General features: G+C 42.2%; 1 pseudogene; it reads right to left on the reverse strand.

The window, feature by feature from the left end:
* Nucleotides 1-326: 326 nt before the first annotated feature.
* LOC116507444 lies at nt 327-11,991 on the reverse strand (annotated as a pseudogene).
* Nucleotides 11,992-14,417: the final 2,426 nt, after the last annotated feature.

The following is a 14,417-nucleotide window of genomic DNA, read 5'->3' on the forward strand; positions in this document are numbered from 1 at the left end:
GCAGAAAACTTTGGCTTCTCTCTGCCGCAGCATTCAACATGGCTGCTTTTCTCCTTCTTGGGCTCAGGCACACAGAGCAACATGAGAAGGAGGCGAGAAGCAGCCAGGTTGATACTAGAAGACTTGGCCAAACTTTCTGTGGTTCTGTGGGCATGGTTTGGGTGGGTGTGGCTTGGTGGAATGGTGTCACCCCAACTTGCCGTACTCCCACTCAGTCACATGAAGCCCTCCACCAAGCCATACCCCTGAACCGGTAGGGAAAAAAAATGAAACCCAACACTGCTCAGGTAGCTATAGAAATCTAAATCAATAAACAAATGCTGTACAATGTTTAAAAATAATGAAGAATTTAATGTTACTCTGTCCTATAGTCCCTGCAGAGTTGAGAATTGAAAATTACAAAAAGACCATTCTTGGAAGGTCATCTCTGATTCAAGCCATTTGAAAGTTTATATCACACATTATTTTCATCCACTGAGCTGGAAATAGGCTCTGGATCCTCCTGAATATCCCAGCAGAACTTGAAGGGCAGCTTTTCCATCCTCTCCTTAAAGACACAGTCAAATCTTTCACTCTGGGCAAACAGTCATGTGGTTCTTCCAGTCCCCAACAGTGCCTGGGAAACAATGGTTTAAAAATATCTTAACAGTTTTCATATTCATTTTATCTAGAGGCTATTTATGTCATCCTGTCACCAAAATGGTCATTCTTACGCATTTTTCTGTGACCAAGTTTGTGTTTGAATGTATATACAGTCATGTAAACAGGAAGTATACCCTGCTTCTGTTCCATGGTTTTTTGTCTGAGAACATAGTAAAAATCTGCTCCTTAGCAGTTCTTAAAAGTAAATACAACCTCAGATGAGCAAAATGACATTAAACAATGTCGTGATTTATTTTTGAAAAAGAAAACCAAAATGGAGAAGCTGTGTATGTAAAACTTAAGATTCGATAATTTTGGATGAATTTTGGCCCACTATTCTTTACAACATGGCTTCGGTTAATTGAGGTTTCTGAACATCTGTTTACTTGTTTCACTTGAGGTTTCACTGTAGCATTTCAATCAGGTTGAGGACTGGACTTTGACAGGCCATTGCAATACCTTAATTCTTTTCCTTTTCAGGCATTCCGTGGTTTTTTTTGCTGGTGTGCTTAGGGTCATTGTCCTGTTGCATGACCCAATGTTGGCCAATCTTTAGCTGTCAGACCGCTGGCTTCACATGTGACTCTGGAAATACTTTGGTATTAGTGGAGTTGCCGGACAATTCAGTGACTGCAAGGTGTCCAGGCCCTGTGACACAAATCAAGCCCCAATCATCCCCCCTCCATCACCATGCTTGATGGTTAGTTTAAGATGTTTGTGCTGATATCCAGTGTTTGGTTTTTGCCAAACATGGACCTTTGAATTGTGGCCAAACATCTCCACTTTGGTCTCATTCATCTAAAGGACAGTGTTCCAGAAGTCTTGTGATTTGTTCAGCTGCAACTTTGGAAACCAAAGCTGTGCTGCCATATTGTTTTTTAGGGAGAGAGGCCTCTTCATTACTTTAGTCATGGAATTAATGATCTCCCAGTGAGGTTCTAAATGATCTTGAGTTCACCCAGTTGGTTCAATGCTTAAGAGATTATCCTTTCCAGGTTGAAAGGATTAGTCAGTGACATCACTGTTTCCAGGGAGATGCCCTGGGAGAGGTGCTCCTTTCAAGTTCCCAACAAGGTGCTAGAGTGAATGACAGGAGCTCACCCCACCATGCAGCAGCACTTGGATTTCAAACATGGGCTTGCTAACTTTCAACCCAACGTCCTAACCATGTGACTCCCCACACTCCTGGTGGGGGAGATTTCCCAAGGTAGAGAGTGAAGAGGTTGTGTCTCCACCGTTCTAAAGTGGTCAGTATGAAGTAAAACAATTCCATTCCCGAAGAATCATTACATTGTGCCACCAACAGAATGATCATTGAAACAGGTCAGATTATATCCACACCAGAAATTTGTTAGGGTGAACAGGAGAACACCAACATTGGTACAACTAAGAAAAGCTTATGGCTGCCTCAAATGTAGGCTGCTGATGAGGCAAACACAACATCATGGAGAGACCCCAGAAAATGAGACTGTTGCCACATATGCATACCACTTAGAAAGCACCTTTGAAGTGAAGGTGACAACCCTGGTTTCAGATGAAGCCTGGCACATTCCAAAAGCCCCAGAGTATGAATTATTACTAATCTACCTTTGCGAAGAAAGTTTCCTTTGCTGAAATCTAGAATCCCAGGAGGCAATAACGTGTAGTTTGCTCTAGAATCCACCTTCATGTTATCAAATGTCGCTTATGCACACCTCATCCACCTCCCTTTCAGTTAGTTCCCTTCCTAGGAAGTTGCATATTTTCAGTACAGAACTTCTCAAATCCTGTAATTTGATAGAGCTTTATATTAGTTCATCTATAACAATGGAGAAAAATTGTAATTTTTTGTTTATATCTTCGGGAAATTCTCAATTTCTTCGTTATACAGTATCTTGCATATTAAACTTTAATTATTTCCCTACTGAAAAAATTACCTTGGGATAAAGTAATTTTTAAAATGAAAACTGTACATAGAAGCAATATGAATGAATTAAAAAAAGAAATGCTTCTTTGGGACTTCTGGTGAATGTTTTCATGTTTTCTTGGCTGCATCAGAGGCTGGCCAGTTCCCAAGCAAGTTTTAAAACTGCCTCTCTTACAAATGCCCTTGAGTTGAGTCAATCTCTTCTGATCCAAATATTATGGAAAATATGATATTTATATTGATATTCATATATATTTACATTTATACTTATAATTATAATACAATGCAATGCAATACAATACAATACAACATAATATAATACGCTCTGGCTAAGATTTTTCTGATTGCAGGTACATTGTGCTAATTGGATTTTCCTTACCTATTAAATATTAAATCATATTGCTATGCATAACACAACACAAACACATCTTACCTTTTTCATTTCTTCATAAGACAGGAAGAGAATATTGAAATCACCCTTATGAGCACACCAGCCTTCTACATGGTCTAGCCATGAACTACAAACCACTGATGGGAGAGAAATGAGTTACATATAAAGATTAGTGCTTGAATTTCCCCCACAACTTTATGATCCTTGTGGGTCTAAAGATCAAAGCATGATAGTTTAAGAAGAGGCTACCTTAATATTTACACAGTAATTTACATAGAAATACAAAACACGAACTGTAAAACACTGATAGGTTCATCTCGGTCAAGCAATGATCCAGCTGACCATCTGTGTCAGGGATAGCAATAACAATAGCACTTAGACTTATGAACTGCTTCGTAGTGCTTTTACAGTCCTCTGTAAGCGGTTCACAGAGCTAACAAATTGCCCCCAACAATCTTGGTCCTCATTTAATCCACCTGGAAGGATGGAAGGCTGAGTGAAGCACAACTGAGGGGCTTCCCTAACATCACTGAATGTGGAGAGCACAGAGAAAAAATGAGAGTTGTAACTAATGTGGTTGCAAACTCTAACTTGTTATGGGGGGATTTTTGTCAAGATGCTGCTATATTGTTTCGTTTCATTGCTTTTTCTTATTTGGAACTTTGGGGCAATCTGATTTAATTTTTTTATACTTCTTCAAATATTAAAAAAACTAACTCTGGTTATCTCTTTTCTCTTATCCTTTAGAAGGCTTACAGAGTGCTCCTAGGGGCTGGGGGGGGGAATTGAACAAAAAATCTCCTAGTTTTTGCTTATTTCTGCCCTCCCCAGCCCCGAGCACTCTGTATGCCTCCTGTAGGCGATACACGGCTACTTTGGTGAAGGGGGTGGGTTTTCAGGAGTCAAAAAATGCTGTATTCAATGTATAAGATGCACCTAGATTTTCAGCCTCTTTTTTGAGAGAGAAGCGTGTTTCTTATACTCTGAAAAATACCTCTAACTGACTCTACCACCATCAATTCTCTGCCTCCTGAGTCCCAGCTGATCGAGAGGGAATGGGAATTTTGCCGTAACCTTCCCCTGGAGTGGTGAGGGAATGGAGTTTTTTCAGTATACTTCACCTGCCATGCCTACCAAGCCATGCCACCCCCACCAAGCCAAGCCCACAGAACTGGTAGTTAAAAAAATTGAATCCCACAACCCCACACTTCTTACTATAAAATATTTCTGTAGAGTTTGGACAAATTACTGGATGAGTATAGAAAATCATTATTCGAATCCTGGGAGGAGGTGGAGCCAATGTCGCAACGTTACATTGTGCGGATTCGACTGTCTGAATCTGCCGATGACACTTTTGCCCCTGGACTCTCCAGCAGGATCTAAACCCTCCCAAAGAGACAAGACCTTATGGGTCACAGGGGCATCGCAAAGTCCCTGATCGACCCAAGGGAAGCGCTTCCAACTGGCGGCAAACAGCCCCCACCCCCCCGCTGACATAGTTGGAGACTGCTCCAGGAAGAGAGAAATGAAAGTGTTTCCACCTGGTGAGGTTTTTTTTCTTTTCTTTCAGAAGATTGTCCTTAGAAACTCTTTTCTTAAGCTTAATTAGTCCATTAAGCAGGAACCAAGTGGTGTATTTAATCCCTATTGGACTGCCTTAGAAAGTTTTTTGCTGTTCTCTGTAATCTTTTGTGGATTAAGTGAGTGCAACGCTTCCGTTTTTTTCCGCTTGAGGTGAAGGGATCTTTTTCCCTATTTCCTTTTACTACTTAACTTTTTTGGCTTAAATTAAAACTCTTTTTACTTTAATAAATTTCTTCTTCTACTTGTCACAATATTATTAAGATACTTAAGTCAAGAGGTTTTAAAAGAGTCGAATCTACCATTTGGAAGCCCAAGTCTGAAGCTTTTTTTCCTTTGCTGTTGTAACAATGTTTCCTTTGTTCACTCTTATCTGACTATACTGACTGTGCAACAGAAAAGTTTGGAATGTCTCTTTAAAACCTGATAAATAGCAATAGCAATAGCAGTAGACTTATATACCGCTTCATAGGGCTTTCAGCCCTCTCTAAGCGGTTTACAGAGAGTCAGCATATTGCCCCCAACAATCCGGGTCCTCATTTTACCCACCTCGGAAGGATGGAAGGCTGAGTCAACCCTGAGCCGGTGAGATTTGAACCGCTGAACTGCTGATCTAGCAGTAGCCTGCAGTGCTGCATTTAACCACTGCGCCACCCAAGGTCATGAATAGTGGTGTGTGGAAAATATTTTGACAAGAATTGGAAAAGGAAAGAAAAACTTTAGAACCCTTCTTCTTTGAAAACCATAAAAGAACATTTGTCTAAAATAAAAATAGACATATTCTTCAAAATCTGTGACAGGCTAGAGTGGCAAATTCTTCTTGCTTTTTCTTTATATTTTTCCTTACTCTAAAAAAATGGAGCAATACTCAGATGAAGAAAACTTGTTAATTCAAAACATTTTGGCTGGACTTCAAAACATCTCAAAAGGACTTGGGAGATTTGATAAGAAATGGGACAGATTATGGGGTATCACAAAAAAAGATGATGGGGTTACAGCCCCAGAAATTAAAGAAGTGAATGAAAATACAGAAAACAAAGATAAGAACTCAGATGAACTTATAAATGGAGTAAATGTGAGTGAAAGTGGAAAGAAGGGAAGTTGGAAAAGTGACTTTGATAATTTGGTGTTCCACCCCAAACTCCAAGATGTAGGAGAAAAAGAAGGAGTGAAAAAGATGGAGGTAATAAGACAAATCTATTCAAAAACAAACCTCACAACCAAAGTTAAGCTTACATTAATAACAACTCAAGGGCAACAAAACCACATGAGAGATCATTTAAGCTTCAAAGTGTGAAGAGAAGTCTTAAACCCTGGACAGGTTCTGGATACAGAATTGACACAACAACTGGTGAGAGATGAAAGACTATTTTTGTTACTGGAAAGATACTGGTTAATAATGCCAATTGATGGAAAAAAAGTAGTTAATTTTGATGATTATTAAGTATAGATTTATTACCTTATAGACTGTTTTAGATTACCATTGAATATTTATCCATTAACATAAATTTACTGTGATACTAATAGAGAAATAATAACCCTAGTTAGGATAAATAACCAGACCATAGAAATGCTAATGTACATTCTGGGTGATTGTCAAGTGGAAATGTTAATATCTCTTAGATTGTCTTAGATGTCTAATGTTTATTTCTTAGCACGTATTAACTAATTTGGGGGTGAGGGAAAAGTCCTATAAATCTTATTAATAAATCATTGTTTAAAGACAGTTATAAAGTTATAATATTGTGTGGGGCCTGGATAGGAGAGGTGAGATAATTAGTAAATAACCTTTAGTTAACTACAATAATAACAATAAATGTTAATGGACAATATTAATGATACATACAGTGTGTTACAGGGGGGGAGGGGAAATGCTTAGATTAAGGTGACCAGATTTTCAGATTGGTAAAGAGGGATACCTTTGACCGGGGGGGGGGGGGGGGCTTGATTAAAAAATTTTATACGGAGCAACAAAAATTTTCATACAACGCAAAAATAGTATTGCAATATTTTTTATTTCAACATAACTACAATTACAAATATAATACGTTTATTTACATTTATATTTATTAAATATATGACAAAACTTATGTACAGTATAATGGGGAGGGAATGGGGATTTTGCAGTATCCTACCCCTGGATGGTTGGGGGAGGAAATGGGATTTGTATAGTATCCTTCCCCTGGAGGGGGGAGGAAATGGGGATTTTGCAGTATCCTACCCGGGAGTGGGGAGGAAATGGGGATTTTATAGTATCCTTCCCCTGGAGGGGGGGAGGAAATGGGGATTTTGCAGTATCCTACCCTGGAGTGGGGAGGAAATGGGGATTTTATAGTATCCTTCCCCTGGAGGGGGGAGGAAATGGGGATTTTGCAGTATCCTACCCCTGGAGGGGGGAGGAAATGGGGATTTTGCAGTATCCTACCCCTGGAGGGGGGAGGAAATGGGGATTTTGCAGTATCCTACCCCTGGAGGGGGGAGGAAATTGGGATTTTGCAGTATCCTACCCCTGGAGGGGGGAGGAAATGGGGATTTTATAGTATCCTTAAGATGACCAGATTCCCCCCCCCAAATCACTGCCCCAGCAATCTACCCTGTAATCCGGGGGGGGGGGGGAATAAGGGACATTCTCTCCACCCTTTTGCTTACACTGGGACTTGGGGAGCTTAGCAAAACTGTGTTCTTCTTGCCTTGCAAAAATTTAGCCCCAAAAGGATGTGGGAGAGGAATGGACACATTAGCATTCTAATAATCTTTCACGCATTGTTAGATGGTTTGCTGAGATACATCAGAAACTCCTCTCCAATATCCACCACATGAGGATGCTCTGTTCCAGAACCCCTTAAAATGATACAGCCCAAGCACCATGGGAGCCCAGGAAGTTCACCAGGGGAGGATTCTCAGAAAACATGATTATCAGTCCCAGACCATCAGCTCCTTGTTCCCATGTTCAAGCCTATTGAGCAGGTGGTTCTCCTGAAGAAAACCCCAAATTCCTGAGCTGGGGTTGGGAGAGGATTAAACTAAGCACAGAGAAGGTGCCCCGCCCAAACAAGCCCCCAACTCACTGAGCTTAGAGGAAAATAGTCCCCGAAGCCTCCCCGCCCGTTATCCTTGTTAGGACTCAGCCCTTGACATTCCCCAGAAGGCTCCCCACTCCACCTCCTCAAAAACAAAAGTAGCAGCATCCTGTTTTCCCCCTCCTCGAGACACCTCACTCGAAGGAATGAGGCAACAGGATTGACCCTTCTGGCCAGCAAGAAAGAACCTTTTGGCTTAGCGACGCGGGCAAGTAGAGGAAGCGCAATAGTTGTTCTGGTGTCTGGGATGAGGGGGATGTCATTCAGTGCCGATCCACTCTTCCTCTCCAGCGGAGGTGCTGCAGGAGAGTTGCCAGCTGTGCTGATACGTGCATTACAAGGGAAATGAATATAACAAAAAGGCCAAGGAGTTCGCTTGCATTGGCAGCAAAAGCGAAAGTTGTTCATAGTGGGAGGAGCTCGCAGCCCAGGGGCTGCTGATATCTTGTGCATAAGGGGTGGGGGAGACGGGGGATCCCAATCTAGGAATGAGCTGTCAAGCCAGACAAAATGCAACCCCTTCCTTCCTCCTCCATCACTAACAGCTGGGGGCTCAGGAATCGGAACGAAAAGCCAGTCTGATCTTGGCATTGCAAACTCACGCACATAACCACCACTTCCCCCCACCAAAAAAAAAGCAGCTGGATACCTTGAATGCCCGCGCATGTGTGCCATGCAACTAGGCTCAGGGAACTCTGGGTCATGCACGTTTGGGATGACCTGGCGAGGGAGGGGAAGGGCAACCCGCTTGCTGTTGAAAATGCACTGGACGCAGCAGGGCAGGGGCCCGCGGCCGGGAGCGGCTTCTGGCAGCTCCCGGGTGGCGATCCCACCACCATCCACTGGCGGCTCTTCCTGCCTGTACGCCCAAAGCCTCCCAGTCCGCCTGGGGCAAGCCAGCTGCAGTGCAGCCGGTGGTGGGCAGGATCCCAACGCCATCCGTCCACTCACTCGCTATGCTACCCCGCCCATCACTTACTCTGGGTGAGTTCGGAGAAGCGGCGGCCCTAGGAGTCAGGAGAGCTGGGACAGGCTGGGAAGCGGACGGAGCCGGAAGGGGTCCCACGGAGGAATCTCTGGCCGCTGCCCTTGCCTCACCCGCCGGCCGCCAAAGTGCACGAGGCATGGAGAAAGGTGCCGCTTCCAGACCCCACCGAGGGCCACACACACAGGTGGCTCTTTTCAGAGAGGCGGAGGCTTTCCCACGGCTTGTCCAGAAGTGGGGCTGGAAAAGCAAGCTTGCTCCCCCGCCATCTGCCCACTCACTCGCTACTCTACCCCGCCCATGCGAGCAGCAGAGGATGGGTGGGGGAGCAAGTGATAGAAGAAGGCGCCAAAATTAAGCGGGATCTTTTGGGAATGGCCCGGGACGCGGGCGTGCCTGTCCCGCCAAATGCGAGACATCTGGTCACCTTAGCTTAGATATATTACTTAACTGAATTAATTTTCGAACATGTCATAAAGGTGCAGTGGTATTGGAGATCTATTGAAATTGCAAATGAACGCCGGTAGGTGGTTGTGTCTTCTAATATAAATGATTCTAGTTAAAAACATGTTTAAACAATGGCAAGCAAATGAGAATTATGGTACAGGGATAGTAAAATACATAACTTTTCTTTCTTGACTTAAAATTATAACATGATTTGAATTAAGTATATGTAAGGACTGTGGAAGAAATGCACGGAATATATTTGTAACCAATTGATATGCTTTCAACAAAATGTAACGAAAGATGATTCTTTTTTCTTATTTTTTTTTGTTTCACTAAACCAATAAAAAAATTTCTCCCCCCCCCCCCCCAAATGAATCCTACGACTGCACACTTCCTACTGTAAAATATTTATGTACAGTTTGGACAAATTACTGGACGAGTATAGAGAATCATTATTCGTTATGTAAGGAAAAAGAGTGGATTGTTTGCTCTTGGTGGGAAACAGATTGAAATATATTTATAACCTTTTATTCAAAACAAAAATGGACAAAATATTGTCATGATCAAATTCTTCTTACCTTTGCCAGCCAAAAACTTCTCAAAAAGTATATCGAAGTCTTTTGGGGTTTCTGTTTTGACTATTAATTTTTGAAAATGGTAGCTAGAAACCAAGATATCCTTTGGATTTCTAAGCACATAAATAATCTGTAAGAGAGAGATGATAATACCTAGTCAAAAAAACCAAGAAAAGAAGAAGAAAAAAGACAGATTGACAGCAAAGCATACAGAGAGTTCATCATGTAATGTTCATACATTCATCTAACAGGCTCCATTCTATCACGGGATCTCAAAGCTCATTAGCAAAACCATGTTTGAGAGCCTTCCAGCAGTCCACCAGGATTGGGGCCAACCTTGACATGAAGGAATGGTTTTCCATATGGCAGACAACAAAGAAGAAAAGGTTTTCCTCATGGATCCTGCCTGACAAATCCCCCTAGCTGATGGGACCCCGACATGCCTTTCCTGCTGGACTTGATGCAATGCATAACTGTAAGTGGGGAGAGGAGATTCTTCAAATAACATGTTCCCAACTGATGAAGGAATTTAAACATCAAAACCTTCACCATGAATTGAATATAGAAGCAGACAGATTAGCCATGCAGTTTCCAAAGCAGAGATGTAATGAATGCAGTTCTAGAGAATAGCCCAATGCCCGTTGTATCTGCATTTTGCATCAGTGAAACTTCCACTGACTAGGACATGAGTGACTGAGAGTAGAAATTGTGCAAAGGGATTTGAGGGACAAAAATAGCACCCCTCAACTTGACATCCTCCAGATATGTTAAGATCGCAACTGGCCCTGCAACACCAAGTGTTATGATCTATCTGGGTGTGTCACCTTGGGAAAAATAAGTTTAAGGGGTTTGATATTCAGTTTGGTTGTTAGCTGTTTCTGCTGGGCATGACCTTCTGATATTAACACTTTTTGGTTGTGTTTCCCCCCCTCACACTTCAGAATTTGCTATTCCAACATACTGGAACAATATAATATTTTTTTGTGTACCCTCGCCTATTTGTTAATAAAACATTCAGATGCAGAGCTAAACGAAAAGAATGCAGGCAGCTACCCACACTAGCTCACAAGTTAACAAAACATGTCCTACTTTTGCTCTTCTTTTTCGTAATCCTTTGGGTACCAAATAGTAGGGCAGATGGGAACAAATGACACGAGGTGATGGGCGACTAGGTAAATCTATATGGAATATATTATAGTCCAGAAATGGTGCTCGGTCAAATAGGGTAATATTTTCAGTTCCATCTCGGTGACCTTCATAAACAATCAAACTGACAATATTCTGAGTCCATATTGTTCCTGCAAATAAGGAATAATTAAATTAATTCACCAATTATTATTTGGAGAAAGTTGAACTTATGCAAATCCAACCTTCCTATCAGGGAGAATAGCAAATGTTTCAGATATGCATAAAGACAATTAACTCTACTAAAATTCACAGACTAAGCTGATGGATGGATGAGAAAAAAATAGCTATTTATTTGCACATTTATTTCTAAACTGCCTTTTTTAGTTTTAGAACTAACTCAAGGTGGCAAAAATACCTAATGTTTCTTCCTCCTCCTGTTTTCCTCACAACAGCCCTGTGAGGTAGTTTGGGCTGAATGAGAGTGACTAGCCAAGGTTACCAATGTGGCCAATGTGGAGTAAAATATAAACAATGAAAGTAGAGGTTTACCATCTTATTTTCCCTGCATTTCCAGCTTCTTATAAAATGCTAAATGTTAAAATCTGGTTATAGAGCAACAGCGTCACAGCAACCAAATCACCGAGGAACTGAATAACAAGTTTAACTTTTCTTGGAAAACATCTTTGAACTTACCAGATTTAGGATATGTGATTACGAATATATCATCATCTCGGATTTCAAAACTGTCCAGTGAATCTAAATTTTCAGGCGGGGACGAACTAATTGCGAAATAGACTCCTTTGTATTTATATAGGGACTTCTCCACTGGCTCCATTTCTTCAACTATTGATGTAATAATAGAGCAATTATCAATACTTCCTACATTTATGGTCAATATTGTATTAATTCAGTTCTTTAAAAATCATGAATCCTTCTAACAAAAAGGAAAGTTATATATGTGTATGTCTGTGTGTTATTAGATTAGTTTCCTTAATTAATTCATTAGTTCCATGAACTCAATTTTCATTGATAAATGTTTCCATTGCAAAGAGTAAATTTGCTGTTCTTCTTGGAATCTAAAAATTCTGTGTAGAAGAGAAAGTTTTAATTACAATGTTAAAAACATACAAATTGCAATTCTTCTCTTACCTTACCTTATCTATATAGATTCTGATAGTCACTCATGTCATGTCCTTAAGCCAGCTTATTTGCAATGGTTTGTCAATGTTATACTCCAGTAGAGTGTTCAAATATTTAAGAAGGCTGATCTTTAGTCAATGTTGCAATCTTTAATTGAACTACATGACCTTGATTTGTGTGGACACTGATGACAGCTTGTTTTCTGCAAATGCAGCCACGGTCAATACATTTAATTGTTAATAGTTATAATGATGTTGTCTATCCTAATTTTGTGTAGCTTCTCATTTATTCCAATAGATGCTGACAAACTTTTGGCTGGCACTTTAAACTTTATCAGTTCAGATACAATGGTTGCAGAAACATTCTGACCAACGTAATCAATAAGGGATCAGAAGGCCATGATAAATTTCTATATTATTGTCTGCTTCCTGGATATTTTCATATAGAAAATTGATGGGATCTACACCAGAGGTGGTGTTTCACTCTTTCGCCCAGGTTCAGATGAACCGGTAGTGGCAGCAGGAGGCTCAGCCCACCCACCCAGACGTCATTAGGGACAGGCAAGCACGCATGCACTCCCGGTTCCAAAGCGGTAGTGAAGGTGAGAGGATTTCATGCCTGGTCTACATCATTGTGAAGGTGGAGGTGGTTTGGGTGGTTTGGTCTATGTGTTTTCAGTATCAGAGGTTTGATCATAAGCTCTCATAAAATCCAGGGGTTGTCTTATTATGCTTTTCCAAGCATAAAAATTCAGGATGGTTCAGTGGTTAGAATGTGGTATTGCAAGCTAATTCTGCCAACTGCCAGCAGTTTAATTGTCACTGCGGTGGGCAGAAGAAATATGGGTTTTACACTGTTTTAATGTTGGAAGACACCTGGAGGCACACTATATGAGCTGGGTGGCTATATGAACTTGTTTAAATAATAAATAATATAATCTGATGAGACGCTGGGTTTTTTCCCCTCTTTTTTTCCCAATGTCAACCCCACCCCAACCATGAGGTGCCAAGATTTGTAGTATCCTGAATATGTCAGCCTTCCAAAAAAAAAAACCCTTTACAAACTTGATTTTCCCTTTAGGAGTTGGGCTAAGATGATATATCAAGCAATATATATCTTTAGGTAAGTGGAAAATATAATAAATGGATCTAGCTGTTGTGAATATGTTGATTTTGGATTTGTTCTTGTAATATTTTTTCTTGGCGCTTGTTCACCCCACCCACCCACCATTTGCTCACCCCGCCCCACCCACCCGCTGGCTGCCCAATCAATGCTTGTTTCCCCTTCCCACCCACCCAACTCTCGCCCTGCCATCCCAGTCCTATATATGTTGCCTTTGCTTTACCACATGGTCCATCTACGCACATCTCCAGTCGCCTCTGCACTTTGCCCGCTCTCCTCATCTCACCAAATTAAGTAAGCATGTTGTCCTCTCACCCTTCACCTTAGGTCAGGGGCTGGGGCCCCAGGGATACATCACCCCCTCAGCCAGGTTGTGGTTCCATTCCACAGCTCTGACCTTTGCCCGAATCCACTGCCCGATCTCTGCCCCCCTCAGCAGGATGGGGAATGAGCCATTCCCCAGCTCCGGCCTTGCTCCAGAGCTGCCACCCACTCTCTGACAACTTGCCCGCTGCCTCGCTCATCTACCTTCTATTCTGGTCATCTTGGGGGGGGGGGCATGGTGAGGCTTGGCCACCTTTCACAGGAAGCCTCCAGCTGCCAGTCGTTTTGGGTTGCCTTCCAAGCAGCTCTGCTACAATGTCATCCATCCAGTACAGCAGGCTGTTCCCCTGGCCAGGTCTGGTGGCCTGGCGCAAGCGGCACCGACATGCAATGTGTTGCCTATGAACAGGATGGAGGCAACGGTCAAAGGACAAGTTCTATGACAGTCGCCACCATCGCCGCCTTGTTTGTGCTGCCCATGCGCCACACTCGTGGCTGGTCGCTGGACCCAGCCAAGAGAACAGCCTGTTGTGCCAGAGAAATGGTGCCCACTGGAGCTACTCGGAAGGCACCCCTAGTCTTAAAGGTACTTCGGTGCAGGATGGAGGAGGGACCATAAAGGGATAGGAAGCCACAGGAACTGCCTTCTGAGCAGTTCCGCTGCAAAGGGAGGCAGAAAACTTTGGCTTTGGCATTCAATGTGGCTGCTTTTCTCCTTCTTGGGATCATGCACAGAGGAAACTTGAGAAGGAGATGAGAAGCAGCCAGGTTGAACACTAGAAGACTTGGCGAAACTTTTCTGTGGGTTCTGTGGGCGTGGTTTGGGTGGGTATGGCTTGGTGGAAAGCCATGGTGATGGCTTGGTGTTGCCCCACCTTGCCGTCAGGGACATTGAGTTTGCCATGCCCACTCAATCACATGAACCCTCTCACCAAGCCATGACACCGAACCGGTAGGGAAAAAAGTTTGAAAACACCACTGTGTCAGGTAGCTATAGAAATCTAAATCAATGAACAAATGCTGTGCAATTTTAAAAAATAATGAAGAATTTAATATTGCTCTATCCTATAGTTCCTGCAGAGTTGAGAATTAAAAA

This window comes from Thamnophis elegans, chromosome 4 (genome assembly GCF_009769535.1).
Source record: "Thamnophis elegans isolate rThaEle1 chromosome 4, rThaEle1.pri, whole genome shotgun sequence".
Taxonomy (NCBI): Eukaryota; Metazoa; Chordata; class Lepidosauria; order Squamata; family Colubridae; genus Thamnophis; species Thamnophis elegans.